Source organism: Giraffa tippelskirchi, chromosome 10, assembly GCF_054371585.1.
Source record: "Giraffa tippelskirchi isolate mGirTip1 chromosome 10, T2T-mGirTip1v1.2.pri, whole genome shotgun sequence".
NCBI classification, from domain to species: Eukaryota; Metazoa; Chordata; class Mammalia; order Artiodactyla; family Giraffidae; genus Giraffa; species Giraffa tippelskirchi.
Window position 1 is genome coordinate 8,757,116 of NC_137284.1, and position 18,158 is coordinate 8,775,273.

The 18,158-nt window shown below is 38.4% G+C and overlaps 1 protein-coding gene and 1 long non-coding RNA gene across 6 annotated transcripts in view; both read right to left on the minus strand.

Annotated features, from left to right (window-relative positions):
- RTN3 (reticulon 3) overlaps positions 1-18,158 on the minus strand; it is a 64,989-nt gene that overhangs the window by 15,658 nt on the left and 31,173 nt on the right. The gene's annotated exons all lie outside the window — the stretch shown is intronic.
- Positions 1,038-17,964, minus strand: LOC145523062 (uncharacterized). Its single transcript, XR_014066332.1, has 2 exons — positions 5,984-17,964; positions 1,038-4,931 (listed from the first exon to the last, which is right to left on the minus strand). It is a non-coding gene; the product is annotated as an uncharacterized LOC145523062 (long non-coding RNA).

Sequence of the window (18,158 nt, forward strand, 5' to 3'; positions counted from 1 at the left end):
CATGAGGTAATATATATTATTTTTGGTCTTCAAGTGGTTATTCTAACAAATTAAAAACTCAGCAATGATTCATGAGACAGAATCAGAGGAAAAGGAGGAATAGTGAACAGTAACGCCTTTTTAATTTGAAGTCTTCTACTATGAATTCAGACTTCATAATACTCCAACCAGCCCAAGCTTACCTCTGTATTGTCTATAAGTAAAAATGTCTGATAAATAACAGAACACTTTCCCAACTCCTTAAACTACTCAGAAGTACGATTTATAAACAACAAATGTATACATACTTACAAAGATTAAATTTTATTTAAAAATTACCAACAAAGGAAACTTTACTCTAGCAATCTGGTTACTGTGTCATTCAGAGAGGAACAACCTATGGTCCTGGATGCTAAAGGCAACATCAGAGGTGATTATGAAAGGCATTAGTTAGATCCAGCTTTAGGTACGATAGTGAATTAAGCAATGCTTATTTTAGGGATTATTCTAGCTTTCTCTTTGGAGCCCCTTCATGCCTCCTGGCTTCCACTTGGCTCCAGACCCCTACCTGGTGACCCCCAGCTTTAGAGTTAGTACAGCCAAGAATAAACCCTGCTCCAGACTGCCTGGGTTTTCATCCTCTTACATTTACTGGCTGTGTGATTCTGAGCCAGAAACAATTTCTCTGTGCCTTGGGTTTCTCATCTGCAAAATGGAACAGTACAGTATCTGGTTTATAGTGATGCTGCCTGCATTAAATGGGTTAATGAGTAGAAGTGCTCAGAACACTACTGATTAGGTAGTAATACAATGTTTGCTATTATTATTATTCATTTGACTGCCAATCCCTACTATCATTAAAATGGAAAATTAAGAACTAAAGTTAAAATCTGCTACAAAGAAATAAAAATTTTTCTTCTCTTTGTTGCTAAATTTCCTATGAAAAAGGAGTTGCACTGTCAGCACTGATTAAATAAAGAGAATGGTGTGTAAAAAGTTAGAGGGAAGCAGAGGGCAGGAGGTAAACGCAACGTGACAGGTGGGCCTACAGGGTAGACTGAACTGGCATAGATGAGAGGTACCGACATAGAGGTGGAAAGCTAAAGCCATGAGAAAAGAAGACATCACCCAGAGGCATCTTAGAACACCTCAAAACCCACTTATTCTACCCTCCAAGCAGCAACCCACAACAGTTACAGAAATAGGGCTCATTTCTCCTTCTCCCTCATCCCCTACACTCAAACACCATGGCCTGACAAAGCCTACCTCCTGGAATCTATTCACAGGAAAATAGGATCCTAATTGAGAGTCAATGGCGAACAAACTGCCACTCTAGTACACTATCTTACTGAGACAAAATTAAGCCTTGGCTAGTCTCTTCCAATGATAATGAACATAGCTGGGGGGCTCCCTCAGACTTGAGGCATCCAATTCTAATTGCTCCAACAGGAGCCCTGGAGAAGGAAATGGCAACCCACTCCAGTATTCTTGCCTGGAGAATTTCATGGACAGAGGAGCCTGGCGGGCTACAGTCCATGGGGTCGCGAAGAGTTGGACACAACTGGGCAGCTAACATTTACACTTACTTAGCCTCTTCCCATGTTCAAAGCATCACTACAAACAAAGCTAGTGGAGGTGATGGGATTTCAGTTGAGCTATTTCAAATACTAAAAGATGATGCCAAGAAAGTGCTGTACTCAATATGCCAGCAAATTTTAAAAACTCAGCAGGGGCCAAAGGACTGGAAAAGGTCAATTTTCATTCCAATCCCAAAGAAAGGCAATGCCAAAGAATGCTCAAACTACCACACAATTGCACTCGTCTCACATGCCAGCAAAGTAATGCTCAAAATTCTCCAAGCCAGGCTTCAACAGTACCTGAACTTCCAAACGTTCAAGCTGGTTTTAGAAAAGGCAGAGGAACCAGAGATCAAATTGCCAACATCTGTTGGATCATCGAAAAAGCAAGAGAGTTCCAGAAAAACAGCTACTTCTGCTTTATTGACTATACCAAAGCCTTTGACTGTGTGGATCACCACAAACTGTGGAAAATTCTTAAAGAGATGGGAATACCAGACCCCCTACCTGCCTCCTGAGGAACCTGTATGCAGGTCAGGAAGCAACAGTTAGAACTGGACATGGAAGAACAGACTAGTTCCAAATTGGGAAAGGAGTACGTCAATGCTGTATATTGTCACCCTGCTTATTTAATTTATATGCAGAGTACATCACACGAAATGCCGGGCTGGAAGAAGCACAAGCTGGAATCAAGATTGTTGGGAGAAATATCAATAGCCTTAGATATGCAGATGACACCAGAAAGCGAAGAACTAAAGAGCCTCTTGATGAAAGTGAAAGAGAGTGAAAAAGCTGGATTAAAACTCACCATTCAGAAAACTAAGATCATGGCATCTGGTCCCATCACTTCATGGCAAATAGATGGGGAAACAGTGACAGACTTTATTTTTTCGGGCTCCAAAATTACTGCAGATGGTGACTACAGCCATGAAACTAAAAGACACTTGCTCCTTGAAAGAAAAGCTATGACCAACCTAGACAGCATATTAAAAAGCAGAGACATTACTCTGCCAACAAATGTCCATCTAGTCAAAGCTATGGTTTTTCCAGTAATCATGTATGGATGTGAGAGTTGGATTCTAAAGAAAGCTGAGTGCTGAAGAATTGATGCTTTGAACTGTGGTGTTGGAGAAGACTTTTGAGAGTCCCTTGGACTGCAAGGAGATCCAACCAGTCCATTCTAAAGGAAATCAGTCCTGAATATTCATTGGAAGGACAGATGCTGAAGCTCCAATACTTTGGCCACCTGATGCGAAGAACTGACTCGTTTGAAAAGACCCTGATGCTGGGGAAGATTGAAGGCGGGAGGAGAAGGGGATGACAGAAGGTGAGATGGTTGGACGGCATCACCGACTCGATGGACATGAGTTTCAGTAAGCTCTGGGAGTTAAGTGATGGACAGGGAAGCCTGGCGTGCTGCAGTCCATGGGGTTGCGGAGTCGGACACGACTGAGCGACTGAAGTGAACTGAACTGAGCCTCTTCCAAAGTCCTGAGTACTGACCCAAGCTAGTAGAGTGGGTGCTGGGTAAAAACGAAAAAAAGTTCCAAAACTACAAAGTTAGTGTTTTCCTAACTTTTCAGTTATAACTTATCTTTATTATCACATAACTTAAAAAATTTATTTTTATTTGAAAGACCCTTACTTTTTTCTAGTTGTTTCAATCTTTTTAAAGTCTTGTGTTATACTATTTCTTGGAATTCATTTCCAGCTTCTTTGTACAAGTTTATGTAAACGAAGTCAAAAATTTCTCTGTTATCTTATTTTGCTAATGGCAGATTAAGCATATGACAATGAATGTCTATATTAACCAAGAGTGTTTATGTTTGCTGGTAGAATTATGAGTGATTCATTGCTTTCTTTAATTTTCTAAATCTTCAGCATATTTTTTACTTTAAAAACTTTAAAGGATGTCTACCTTTTGCCCTGGAGAAGGGAATGGCAACCCACCCCAGTAATCTTGCCTGGAGAATTCCATGGACAGAGGAGCCTGGCAGGCTACAGTCCATGGGGTTGCAAACAGTCAGGCATGACTGAGCAACTATAACTCACCTTTCGCCCATATTATTTAAGGATGCAGTAACCTTTTTACACCAAAAGAGGGCACTAACATATCCAATGGTAATCTCAAGACTGAGGGAAAGAAATCGATTCTTGCCAATTCCAATGAGAACAGCCCCAGACCTTGTTGACTCCTTGCCTATTGACTTTTATTACTAAACCGGGGAAACCTCTTGGTTTGATGCCAATGTCAACCATTCCCAAAGCCATTCTCAAACTTTACTCTCCCAAGCGTACTCCTCAAAGGAAGAAAAGAAAGGCTGCTCAAACGCTTATTCTGAAAAGGAATAAATGTGCCAAGAAATTTTAAGGTTTGGTAGCCCATCAGCTTTAACTTCATTTTCAAAAATAACTCTCTAACTAAGGATCTATACAACATGTTTTACCTTCCGAGCACTAATTTCTCAAAATTTGTTAATACAAATCTCTAAGATTTAAAAGTGACTGCAATAACTATAAGAAAAAAAATTCATGACCACAATACGAAAACTTCTTTAACAAACGGGGAAATTGGGGCAGTTAAGATTTTTATATGAATAATTATTTCTGTAAAGAAAAGTATACAGACATTTCCACACTAACTATTTTCTTTGGTTACTTTTGTATTAATAATTCATAATAAGTGAAGCCATTTTTTGAGTTAAAAGACATTGGATAATGCATTTATAAACTTAGAGCCAAATTCTATGGCTGTTGAAATGGGTTAATAGTCTGCTCTACTACAGATTGATCCTTAACAAAGACACTCCCTCAAGATGGCACAGAAGGGTCACTGACAGAATACAAAACTACGTCAATGACAAACATACATACTTTCGGTCATGCATACACTTGGCAGCAGGCCAAGGAAATTTGTAGGAACCCCTTTCAAGCCAGCATTCCTCTCAAAGACTGTCTGGAAAGAGTTTTTCACTCATTTAAATAATCTAACATCCCTTTCCCCCATGCCTTCAATTTTAGATTTTAAAAGCAGCCATGAAATTAAAAGACGCTTACTCCTTGTAAGGAAGGTTATGACCAACTTAGACAGAATATTAAAAAGCAGAAACATTACTTTGCTGACAAAGGTCCGTCTAGTCAAGGCGATGGTTTTTTCAGTAGTCATGTATGGATGTGAAAGTTGGACTATAAAAAAAGCTGAGCGCCAAAGAATTGATGCTTTTGAACTGTGGTGCTGGAGAAGACTCTTGAGAGTCCCTTGGACTGCAAGGAAATCCAACCAGTCCATCCTAAGAGAGATCAGTCCTGGGTGTTCATTGGAAGGACTGATGTTGAGGCTGAAACTCCAATACTTTGGCCACCTGATGCGAAGAACTGACTCCTTGGAAAAGACCCTGATGCTGGGAAAGATTGAGGGCAGGAGGAGAAAGGGATGATAGAGGATGAGATGGTTGGATGGCATCACCGACTCAACGGATATGAGTTTGGGTGGGCTCCGGGAGTTGGTGTTGGACAGGGAGGCCTGGCGTGCTGTAGCTCATGGGGTTGCAAAGAGTTGGACACGACTAAGTGACTGAACTGAACTGAACTGAACTGAACTGAACTGAAAAGCATAGAAGACAAAACGGTACTGACTACCCTTCCCCAACAGAATCAGTGGATCTGAAAATGTGAACTTTTGAACTAAGTTACCTAAAGAATACAATTAAAGACAATAAATGTAGTGCTAAATCATGATGGCAAGGATAAAGACACAAAATCCTGGCTTTAGTTTCTTAGCTTTTTTCTTTCCTTCTAGGTCCGGTTGGTTATTTCCACATGCTTGACAACCATTTAATTCTCCAACTAAGAAAGTTTAGACTTAAGTCTGCAGAAGTTATCAGATCAAATCTAAAATTAAACAAAACACTAGTTAATGTGAAAGCCCAATCAAACTTGAAAAGTGATTTTATGCCCTTTGTATTTATTTTTTTTTAGATTATTTTCTATTTTTTAACTTTACAATATTGTATTTGTTTTGCCATACATTGACATGAATCCACCATGGGTGTACATGTTTTCCCCTTCCAGGACCCCCCTTCCACCTCCCTCCTCATCCCATCCCTCCGGGTCATCCCGGTGCACCAGCCCCGAGCACCCTGTATCATGCATCGAACCTGGACTGGCAATTCGTTTCACATATGATAATTTACATGCTTCAATGCCATTCTCCCATATCATCCTGCCCTCGCCCTCTCCCATAGAGTCCATAATACTGTTCTATTTATCTGTGTCTCTGTGTCTCTTTTGATGTCTCGCATACAGGGTTATCTTTTACGATTAACTAAATACCATATATATGTGTTAGTATACTGTATTGGTGCTTTTCTTCCTGGCTTACCTCACTCTGTATAATAGGCTCCAGTTGCATCCAGTTTCATTAGAACTGATTCGAATGTATTCTTTTTAATGGCTGAGTAATATTCCATTGTGTATATGTACCACAGCTTCCTTATCCATTCGTCTGCTGATGGACATCTAGGTTGCTTCCATGTCCTGGCTATTATAAACAGTGCTGCGATGAACACTGGGGTACACATGTCTCTTTCAATTCTGGTTTCCTCGGTGTGTATGCCCAGCAGTGGGATTGCTGGGTCATATGGCAGTTCTATTTCCAGTTTTTGGAGGAATCTCCACACTGTTCTCCATAGTGGCTGTACTAGTTTGCATTCCCACCAACAGTGTAACAGGGTTCCCTTTTCTCCACACCCTCTCCAGCATTTACTGCTTGTAGTCTTTTGGATAGCAGCCATTCTGATGGGCGTGAAATGGTACCTCACTGTGGTTTTGATTTGCATTTCTCTGATAATGAGTGATGTTGAGCATCTTTTCATGTGTTTGTTAGCCATCTGTATGTCTTCTTTGGAGAAGTGTCTGTTTAGTTCTTTGGCCCACTTTTTGATTGGGTTGTTTGTGTGTATTTATTTCTAATTCAATCTTCCATGCTAGTCATGTTATGGTAATGTGATATTTCTCCTATGGTTACAATACACTTGGATTTGTATGCTTCTTTGACAGTCTGTTAAGTAATGCAGATAAGTGACATGGTTTCAGACTATCATAATAAGTAATAAAACTATTTTCTTCTTTAAAAAAAGCTGACAGTCCCTAAAATCTTTATCAGTAATAAGCAAAAGAAATTTTAAACATAAAATTATTAGGTATTATATTAATAATACACATACCCTTGACCTTTGAGATACTCTCTCCATTTTCCTTAGTTCTACTGAATGTTTCCCTCATGGGAAAATGGGAATTTTATCTGTAACTGGGACAGCTTCCCTCCACTCTGCTTTATTCCACCCTCCCCCCGCCCAGCATTTAATTTTCTCCCAACATATAGCAAAGCTGAAAACAGTTTAGAGTGAACACCCATATAATCACTAACTAGATTTTTACTAGCAATGTCTTATTTTAACTTTTTTTAACATGGTAAATATATGTAAGAAAATTTACTATCTTAATCATCTTTAAGCATGCAGTTGAGTGACGTTAAGTACAGCCATTGTTGTGTAACCATCCCCACGATCATTAATGCTTTGCTACGCTTACTTATATATTTGTTCCTCTTATCTGTCCACTAGTCCAGTTTAATTTTTTAACGTATTCCAAAGTAAATGGCAAATATCAGGAAATCATCTTCGGTGTGCATATCATTAACAAAGTTCAATATTTATTGTCTTTCTTTTGATATAAGATTTACATACGATGAAACAGACAATACATTCCCTGAGTTTGGACTTAGGCACTCACCCACGTAACTCTATCAAACTACAGAACATTATCATCGCCCCAAGAAGTTTACTCATGTACCTTCCCAGCCAACACTCCGAGAGGTAGTCACAGCACTGATCTGATTCTTTTCCGTACATACAACAGTCTGCTTGTTCTACAATTTCATATAAATGGAATTTTGCAGTATGAATCCTTGCTGTACTGCTTCTTTTACTTTTCATAGTTTCTGAGATTCATCCGTAAGTGTTGCAAGTATCAAAAGCTAAGTAGCTACACCTCAGGTTATCTATTCCTTTATTGATGAATAGCTGTGATGAAGAAAACTGCTATGAATATACACAAGTGTTCATGCGAATGTTTTCATTTCTTTACAGCGGAGTTGCTAGGTCACAGGGCAGGTGCATGTTTAGTTAAGAAACTGGGCAACATTTCTCCAAAATATCTGTACTATTTTGCATTCTTACCAATAGTTGGCGAGTTAGTTGTCAGTCTTTAATTTTAATCATTCAGGTGGATGTGTAATGATCTTGTTTTAATTACATGAAGACTTGTGAGGGTGAACATTTTCATTGGATTATTGGGTTATTTGTGTACCTTTTGTGAAGCATCAGGATCTTTTCTGCCCAATTTATTTTCTTGTGTTATTTGCCCTTTTATTGTTGAAATGTAGTTTTAAGTATTTTCTGGATACTATTCCTTCATCAGATACATATTTTTAAACACTTTGTCCTAGTCCATAGCTGGCTTATTAGTGGTGTCTTTTAGTGAGCAAGCTTTACTTTTGATGAAGTCTAACTCATTGATCCTTTATTTTATGACGAGTGCATTGACTTAACAAACCTTTGGCTACCTTCAAGTCATGTAGATATTCTATGCTTTCTTCTAAAAGTTTCATGATTTTAGTTTTTATGTTCATGCCTCTGATCAATTTTCACTTCATTTTTGCACATCATATGAAGTAGGAATTGTGGCAGGCAGATTGCTAAGATGGCCCCCAAAACTCTTACTCCTTGGTGTACATGTCGTAAATATTTCCTCCTGCCCCCAAATGTGAGCAAAACCTGTGAATATGATGGGATAGTCACTCTTGTGTCTAAGTCAGTTATGTAAGACCCTGTAGCAGCCTGGAGAGAAATCCTCCTGGACAGCTTTGAAGAAGTAAGCTAGCATGTTGTGAGAGAGTCGAAAGACCAGGGATCTGAGTGCAGCCTTTGGGCACTGAGCCAAGACTGCTGCCCCACAGCCAGTAAACTAGAAAATGAAATCCTGAACAGGGGATCCAGCCTACCCTGTGCCTGAACTCCTGACCCTTGACAACTGTGCAAGTACAGTGTTAGTCACTCAGTCGTGTCTGATTCTTTGCAACCCCATGGACTGTAGCCCACCAGGCCTCTCTGTCCATGGAATTCTTCAGGAAAGAATACTGGAGTGGGTTGCTTATCCCTTTTCTGGGGGATCTTCCCGACCCATGGATCAAACCAGGCTTCCTGCATTGCGGTAGATTCTTTACTAAGTGACCAGGCAAGCCCTTGAGATGATAAACTTGTGTTAAGTTACCAAGTTTTTGGTAATGTGTTATTTCTGGATTCTTTGTTTCTTTGATTTATTTGTTGACCCTTCTGCAAGTTCCACAGTCTTTATTAGTGGAGTTTTTGTTTTTTTTTTTTATACTTAGAAACAATGTATATTTACATATCCCACCAGGCTCCTCTGTCCATGGGATTTCCCAGGCAAGAATACTGGAGTGGGTTGCCATTCCCTTCTCCATATTACTGGAGTTTTATAATGTCTTGGAGTAAGTATTCCAAGTCCTCAATTTTGCCCTTTTCCAAGATTGCTTTGGGTGTTAGGTCTGTATATTTCCAAAGAAATTTTAGAATAAGCTTGTCAATTTCTATTGAAAAATTCTTCTAGGACTTTGAATTGTACTGAATTCATAGGGTATTTGGGTAGGACTGACTTCTTTACAATATCAAGGTTTCCAATCCATGAATATAGCATGGTTCTCAGACAGTTCTTTGGCTTCTTTCTGCAGTTTTGCAATTTTCAGTATAGAGGTCCTGCATATTTTTTTCTTTTAGTTACATTTGTTCCTATTTTATGCTTTCATGTTATTGTAAATGGAATTTAAAAAAATTTTTTTGTTTTCTCATTATTTGTTGCTAGCATATAACAAATAAAACTAAATTTTGTGTATTAACCTAGTATCCTGTAACTCTGCTGAATAATTCATTTGTTAGTCTTAGCAGTTGCTTTGAAGATCCCTTGGGGTTTTTCTATGTACACAATTATGTAATCTCCAAATTAAGACAGCTTAACTACTTTTTTTCCAATAGTCATTTCTTTTATTTCTATTTCTTGTCTTAATTCAAAGGGGAGGATCTCCAGTATGATGGTAAATACAAATGGTGAGGGTGACATCTTTACCTTGTACCCAATGTCAGGAGAAGTGTTCAATATTTTGGCATTAACTATAATGTCAGTTGTAGTTTTCAACAGATACCATTTATTAGACTGAGATGACCTTCTATTCCTGGTTTGCTGAAAGCTTTTATCAGAAAAGGATGTTGAGTTTTTTCAAATATCTTTTCTGTATCAACTCACATACTCACCCAGATTTTCTATATGTTAATGTGGCAAATTATGTTGATTGGCTTCTGATCTTAAAACAAGCTCCTATTCCAAGAACAAACCCCACTTAGCCATGATACATTAATATTTTGATATAGTGCCAGACTTGATTTGTTGTTAATATTTTGTGAAGGACTTCTCATTTTATTATGTTCCTGAGTGATATTAGTTTATCATTTTCTTTGTAGTGTCTTTATCTAGTTTTTGTATCACTATAAATATCTGAGTTGGAAAGTTGGCCTCCTTTTTCTGTAAATGCTTGAAACACATCCCACCCTCCCCCTCCCCCACACTCATTGGAACTGCTGGGCCTGGACTTTAATATGTAATTGTGTTAGCTTTGGTAAACTGTATTTTTCAAACAACTTGTTTAATTTAAGCTGGCAGAAAGTTCATAATATTCTACTGACCTTTTAATAGCCATTGGATCTGAAATGATAACTACCTTTTCATGTTTAATATTGGTAACCTGTGTTCTTTTTTCCTGAATCAGTTAAGAAATCAATTTTGTTAATATTTTTCAGGAACCAAATTTTGGCTTTGTTAATTTTATTGTATTAATTTTTGCTCTTATTTTTATTATTTCCTTCCTTCTACCTCCTTTGGATTTACTTTGCTCTTTTTCTAGCTTAAGTTGAAACCTTATATAAAAGTGACTAGCTTAATTTTCAAATATTTGGGAATTTTCCTAGGTATCTTATTTTCATTGTTTAAAATTTTTGTTTCATTATGGTCTGAGACCATATTGTGTATGATCTTAATCTTTTAAATTTACTGCTTTGTTTGATGGCCTAGCATATTGTCTATACTGGTGAATGTATACCTTGTACATCTGGAAAAGAACGTACTGTATGCCACTGTGGGGCACAGCGTTCTGTAAGTATGATGCAGGTCAAAGTGGTTGGTTGTGCTGTGTAGATCTTTGTGTGTATGCATAGTTGGTTTGTCAACTGCTGAGCAAGAGGTATTAAAGCCACTAATTATGATTAAAGAATGGGCTATTTCCTCCTTTAATTCCGCCAATTTTTGCTTCATTTATTTTGAAGCTGTTATGAGGTACATACACACTTGCAACTGTCAAGACATCTTGATATCTTTTATTACGATAATGTGTCATTTTTAATTTCTGGTAAAACCATTTGTCTTCCTATGCTTACTTTTGCATGGTATACATTTATATATTTTTTGGTATACCTTTGCCCATCCATTTACTTTCTTTATTCTATATTTTTTAAATTAGTTTATTTATCTATTTTTTAACGTGACAATATTGTATTTGTTTTGCCATACATTGACATGAATCCACCATGGGTGTACATATTTTCCCCTTCCAGAACCCCTCTCCCATCTCTCTCTCCATCCCATCCCTCCGGGTCACCCTGGTGCACCAGCCCCGAGCGCCCTGTATCATGCATCGAACCATCCATTTACTTTCAACTAATGTGTCTTTACAGTTAATGCATATCTTTTTACAGTCAGTATATAAGTAGTTCTTGCATTTTTATGCAGACTGTCACTCTATTAATTGTAGTCTTTAGTCCACTAATATACTGATCATAACTGCATCAGGTCTCCCACTTCATTACCAAGTTTTCCTCTTCTGTTCCCTCATTCTTCCTTCTTGCCTTCTTTTTGATTATTTGAAAGTTTTAATTTAAACTATATGTCTCTGCATTATTATTTTAGGAAGCACAACATATACCCTTGACTTTTCAATCTACTTAAAATATCATACACTTTATAAAAAATGTAGAATCTCGTCCTATAGTTTAAGTTCACATACTCTTGTTATAAATTGTTCTATCAAATAAACATTATAATCCCTACACACAGTATAATTTCTCCTTTAAACAGTCTTAAATATTTTATAGAAGAGGGAAAAGAGTAAGTCGTTTGTATTTACTCAGATATTTACCATTTCCAATGCTCTTCATTCCTTCTGAAAGGTCTCAGTTTCTATCTGGTGTCAATTCCCTTCGATCTGAAGAACTTCTTTTAGCGTTTCTTGTAGTGCAATTCTTCTAATGACAAATTTTCCTAGTTTTCTTTTATCTGAAAATGTCTTTATTTTGCTTTCATTTTTGCAGGGTATTTTTGTTGAAAAGAGAAATCTGGATTGACTCCCCCCCCCCGCGTTTGGCACTTTAAAAGGTGTTATTTCACTCTCTTTTGGCATCTGTGGTTTTTGATGTGCGTGCATGCTAAGTTGCTTCAGTCGTGTCGGACTCCTTGTGACCCTATGGACATAGCTTATCAGGCTCTTCTGTCCATGGGATTCTCCAGGCAAGAATATTGGAATGGGTTGCCATGCCCTCCTCCTAAGGATCTTCATGACCCAGGGACTAAACCCGAGTCTCTTATGTCTCCTGCATTGGCAGGTGGGTTTTTTACTACTAGCACCACCTGGGAAGCCTATGGTTTTGGGTTAAGTAAGCTCTAATTACAACTGTCATTTCTTTGTGTCATTTTTCTCCTTATTTTTCATTTCAAGCAATATGACTAAGATATACTGGGCAGGAAAGGATTAACTCAGCAGTTCTGGAATGCTCAAACCCTGCACAGGCCAAAGAAAGGTCTGTCTTCAGGACTGGGAGATGAAATCTGAGCCAGTGGCATATGCTGGCTGATAAGTGTTTCTGTGTGCCTGGGGCCTTGTGCCATGCTGTACCAGTGTGACAACTTAAGTCTATCCAAACAATACGATTTATGGCAAACACTTGTTCCTGCTCTGGATGGCTGGGGTCTGAGTAGCTGAGGTCAGTCAAGGGGTCAGCATGCCGTCCTGAATTCCCAGGACTCGGTGAGCTTCCCTAGTTGGCAACACTTAGCACATGCTGTCATGGATCATTGATGGGAGGATTAAGGACAGCTCTGTGTGACTCTACTGGACACCAGGAAGCTTGTACCTGGTTCCCCTTGGACTTTATCCCATGTGCCTTTCCCCCTTGCCAATTCTAATCCGTGTCCTTTTGCTGTGTACGGTTGAGTGTAACAGCTTCTGAATCCTATTAAGTCCTTCTAGCGAATCACTGAACCTGACAGTAGTCTTGGGAACCTCTGACACATGTACCAAGGTATGGTTTTCTTCATCCTTATCCTAACAGGTGTTTGCCAAGCTTCTTTAATCAGTAAATGTGTTTTTCAAAAAATTTGATTTTTTTTTTGCCATATTATCTTCAAATGTGTTCTTCCCCAACTTCTCACTTTCCTCTCTTCTGGGACTCCAACTATACAAGTTAGGTCTTATAATATTGTCCCAAAGTTCCCTGAAGCTTGGTAATACATTTTTTCTTTCTGTTCTTCAGGTTGGATAGTTTTCTGTTCATCTATCATCAAGTTCACGGATTCTTCTATCATCTCTGTTTTACTATTAAGGCCACTTGGTGAATTTTAAGTTTAGCTACTATATTACAGAATTCCACTTCGCTCTTTTTAAAAAAATAATTTTACTTATTTATATTTTTGGCTGTGCTGGGTCTCTGTTGCTGTGTGGGTCAACTTTTCTCTAGTTGCAGCAAGCGGGGTCTACTCTCCACTGTGGTGTGTGGGCTTCTCACAGTGGCAGTGTCTCCTGTGGTGGAGCACAGGCTCTAGAGAGCACAGGTTTCAGCAGCTGTGGTGCACGGGTTTAGCTGCCCAGCAGCATGTGGGATCTTTCTGGACCAGAGATGGAAGAAACTGGTGTCCCCTGCATTGTAAGGCAATTCTTAACCACTGGACCACCAGGAAAGCCCTAATAATAAGTCTTCTATTAAAATTTTAACCTCCCTGTCAGACGCCAACTTCAGTCTTCCTCTGGCAAGAAACAGTAAGAATAGAAAATTAATTTCATGTTGTCTCTTCTTGAAAGTGTCAGTCCTTTTTTAGAATTTGCCCGCTTTTGCTCACTTTCCCAGTGCTGTCAGGCCTCCCTTCCTGCCCCCGCAATTCTGTCCAGAGTATATAGTTACATGAAGAAAGTTACCTGCGCCCTGTGGCATGTGGGATCTTAGTGCTCTGACCAGGGAAATGAACCTGTGTCTCCTGCGATGGAAGTGCAGATCCTTTTTTTTAAAAAAATAATTTCAGTTATTTATATCCTTTGGTCTTTGTTGCTGTGTGCAGGCTTTCTCCATTTGCGGTGAGAGGGGACTACTCCTCGTTGTGGGTGCACAGGCTTCTCACTATGGTGGTTTCTCTGGAGCATGTGGGCTTCAGTAGTTGTGGCACATGGGCATGAGGGTTGTGGCTTACAGGCTCTGGAGCGTGGGCTCAAGTATTGGTGACACATGGGCTTAGTTGCTGTGCTGCATGTGGGATCTCCCTGGACCAGAGATCAAACCAGTGTTCCCTGCACAGCAAGGCAGACTTTTAACTACTGGACCACCAGAGAAGTCCCAACAAAGGTCCAGTAAAAGCCTACTTGGCCACATTGCAAGAAAAATCACTGTGATCTTGTTTTTAAAAATTTACTTCAGAATCACACTGTGTGTAGGTATACAGATTCACTTTCAATGACATGAAAATAAGTATTATTCTGAAAACCTTGTTTTCTAACTTGTTTTTTCTACTTTAAGTATTCATCATATAATAAAAACGCTACCATGTTAAATAATATAGTTTTTATTAATGAACTATGAACATTTTTGCCTAACAGAAGAAACTTCAACTTTGACAGCAAATTGACAGTAACTAGAAAAATAATGCACATACACAGAAGTGAAACTGATAAGCAGTGGCATAAGGACCCAAGAGAAATATGTGCATATGTGTAAAAACAGATGAGTACAGGATGGTAACTTCAGCAATGTCTACAATAGTAAAACATGGAAAATAACCCAAATATTAGTTAAAAGAAAAATAATATAGTAATAAAATGGGTTACTACACAGCTATTAAAATAAATAAAATTATATATACCTCCATATGAAAAGAGTTAAAAAACCTAATGTTGAGTGAAAAAAGTTGCATAACAAAGATAATATTAATTTATATTAATTTATTTTTTGGGTGAGCTCTGCATGGTATGTGGGATCTTAGTTCCCCCACCAGGGAAATAAACCCATGCTCCTAGCAATGGAAGCACAGATTTTTAACCACTGGACCACAAGGGAAGTCCCAACAAACATAAAATTAATAAAGTTTTAAAAGCACAAAATAATACCATATATGCATACATTTAAAATGTAGCAGAGCAGAAACTAACACAACACTATAATATAATTTCCCTCTGGGGAAATGGGGGAATTGGGTCAGATGGTAATCAAAGGGTCCTTTAGTTCGAAAGCAAATATTAATTAACAATAGAAGTTAATTCTAATACACAGAAATACAAGTGTATGTCTTTTTGTACTTCACATCAATCTATAACAACTCCAATGGCTGTATAACATTCGACTGCACAGATATGTTATACACTCCAACAGTCAGTCTTTAACTGTTAAGGCACTAAGATACCGGCCACTATTGTAAACAGCCCTACAAAGAATATCTTTATAGTTGTTTTTGCACATAAATTTCTTTTCCCCTTAGAATACATACCTAGAAACAAAATTGCTAGGTCATTTCCAGGTCTGTTATATACTGCCATATATATCACAGAATAGCAAAAGAAAATAAAATACCATTAAGTTTTTCATAGCTTCCTTTGCCTATTTTCCCCAACAACTTTAGGCAGAATATAACTACAGAATTGGTTTTACTTTAGAAATGAAGATTGCTCAGATACACTGCTTAGAGCTGCTGCTGCTGCTAAGTCACTTCAGTCATGTCCGACTGTGTGTGACCCCATAGATGGCAGCCCACCAGGCTCCCCTGTCCCTGGGATTCTCCAGGCAAGAATACTGGAGTGGGTTGCCATTTCCTTCTCCAATGCATGAAAGTGAAAAGTGAAAGTGAAGTCGCTCAGTCGTGTCTGACTCTTAGCGACCCCATGGATGACTATCAGGCTCCTGCGTCCATGGGATTTTCCAGGCAAGAGTACTGGAGTGGGGTGCCACTGCCTTCTCCTCTGCTTAGAGCTAGATGCTGGTATATATTAGTATAATTTACATCTTAAAAGATTTATTCATGATGTAAGACAATTTTGAAATGTTTTCAATTCTGAAACCTTCCTTCAAAGGAAGATCTTTTAGCTTCTTGGTCTAATTATACTAGTTTTCTTTAATTATCATCTAAAAATTTCTATTAATCGTAGAATTTGGTCAGTGACAAACAACCTAAACTTCCATAGTCCTTTTCACCTCTCACATTAGATTAAATAACTCAGTTGAGATTTACTAATAGTTAGTAGTTACACAGTACTTTATTTACTATAACACTATGAAGCAGGGCAAAATACCACAATATTAACAAAGGAAGATGCCAAACCAATTTGGCTAATTGTCAAAGGTCACACTAAAGCAGGAATTTGCCAGAATTAGACACTGGATTGTTACCTACTTTCTATATACCTCATCACTTCAAAAACCTATGTTTAAGAATTTTGACAACAACTCATGAAGAAAGCTAGTATTTACCAGGGTCAGAGAAATGGTATTGATGATCACCTACATCAACATCCTCACTTTACAGATAAGGAAACTGAAGCCCCAAAATGTGATGTAACTTAATTGTTTAAAGTCACATTTCTAGACAGTTAAAGCAACAATATGGATTCAGGTCTCTTTAATCCAAGTTCAACTATCTTCAACTTCTAGAGTATAACAGCTATCCTTAACTGCCATTTCACATTTTTGAGTTTATAAAAAAGCCTCAGTGTTTTCACAGATAATTATTAACAATGCATTCAGTAACAAATAATGATACAGGACCTACTATATGCCAGGTCCTGTAATTGCTGCTAAATGAATATTTACTATATACTAGGCCCTCGAAAGAAAGCTAAGCACTGAAGAATTGGATGCTTTTCAACTGTGGCATTGGAGAAGACTCTAGAAAGTCCCTTGGACTGCAAGGAGATCAAACCAGTCAATCCTAAAGGAAATCAGTCCTGAATATTCAATGGAAGGACTGATGCTGAAGCTGAAGCTCTAATACTTTGGCCACTTGATGCGAAGAACTGACTCATTAGAAAAGACCCTGATGCTGGGAAAGAATGAAGGCAGGAGGAGAAGGGGATGACAGAGGATGAGATGGTTGGATGGCATCACCGACTTGATAGACATGAGTTTGATGAATCAAGGAGCTGGTGATGAACAGGGAAGCCTGGTGTGCTGCAGCCCATGGGATTGCAGAGAGTCGGACACGACTGAGTGACTGAACTGAATGAACTGAGGCCCTCTATAACCTGCATTTACACTTGTAATCTTCACATTATTATAAAGTAAGTACCATTATTATCTCTGTTTTAAGGATTAAGATTTAGTAAGGTTAAATAACCTGCTCATGGTCTTCAGTAAGGAAATACCTTTATAAAATAAGAAAACGGTGCCTTTCTGCTGCAGGCTATGACGGGCAGCAGTCATGGCTCTGCAGCAGCCCATGGCTGTGGGCTTCAAGGTGACCCACAGATGCCAGCAGGGAACCTAACCAAGCAAAGCAAGTTAGTGGCACCCTTGCCGGAAGAAGTGACCAGAGGGAAGTGGCTGCTAAGGACTGAGCCCCTTCCTTACTCTGTGCATAATAAAACCTTTATGGGGGGAAAAAAAGTAAATGGTACAACCTCACTTAAAAAGTTTCTCTTAACAAAAATCTCATTTTTGTTTTAAATATTATAACTCTGTGTCTGATTTCATTTGAAAGAGGAATCTATTGTTTAAAAAGTTTGGAAAACCACAGAGCCCTGCATAGCACCTAACTCTGACCACACTGATCATATAGCAAGTGCAGAACCTGATATCAGATTAGAGGTTGGGGGTTGATTTTGGAGGGTTTATAGATCTTTTTTTCATTACACTAAGACACCAGAACAGAGAGCATCTGAAATAATTTAAATGAAGGTCAACAGCTAGGAAAGTAATCACTCAAATAAACAGAAGACAAGCAGAAGGGTTTCTAGTACCATACAATGAGTTTTGACCTGAAGAATGTCAACAAGGTCCAAAGTAGAACAACGCATGAGTTCTCCTAAAGTATCCCTGGCACGACTGTACTACAGTACTGGTTACCTACTTTCAGAGCATAAAATCTCTGTGGTATAAGATCAAATTAATTAAAAGTTTCATTTATTATCTTCCCAGCAGGAATTCCTTTCTCTTTGATTGCTAAATAGATTTT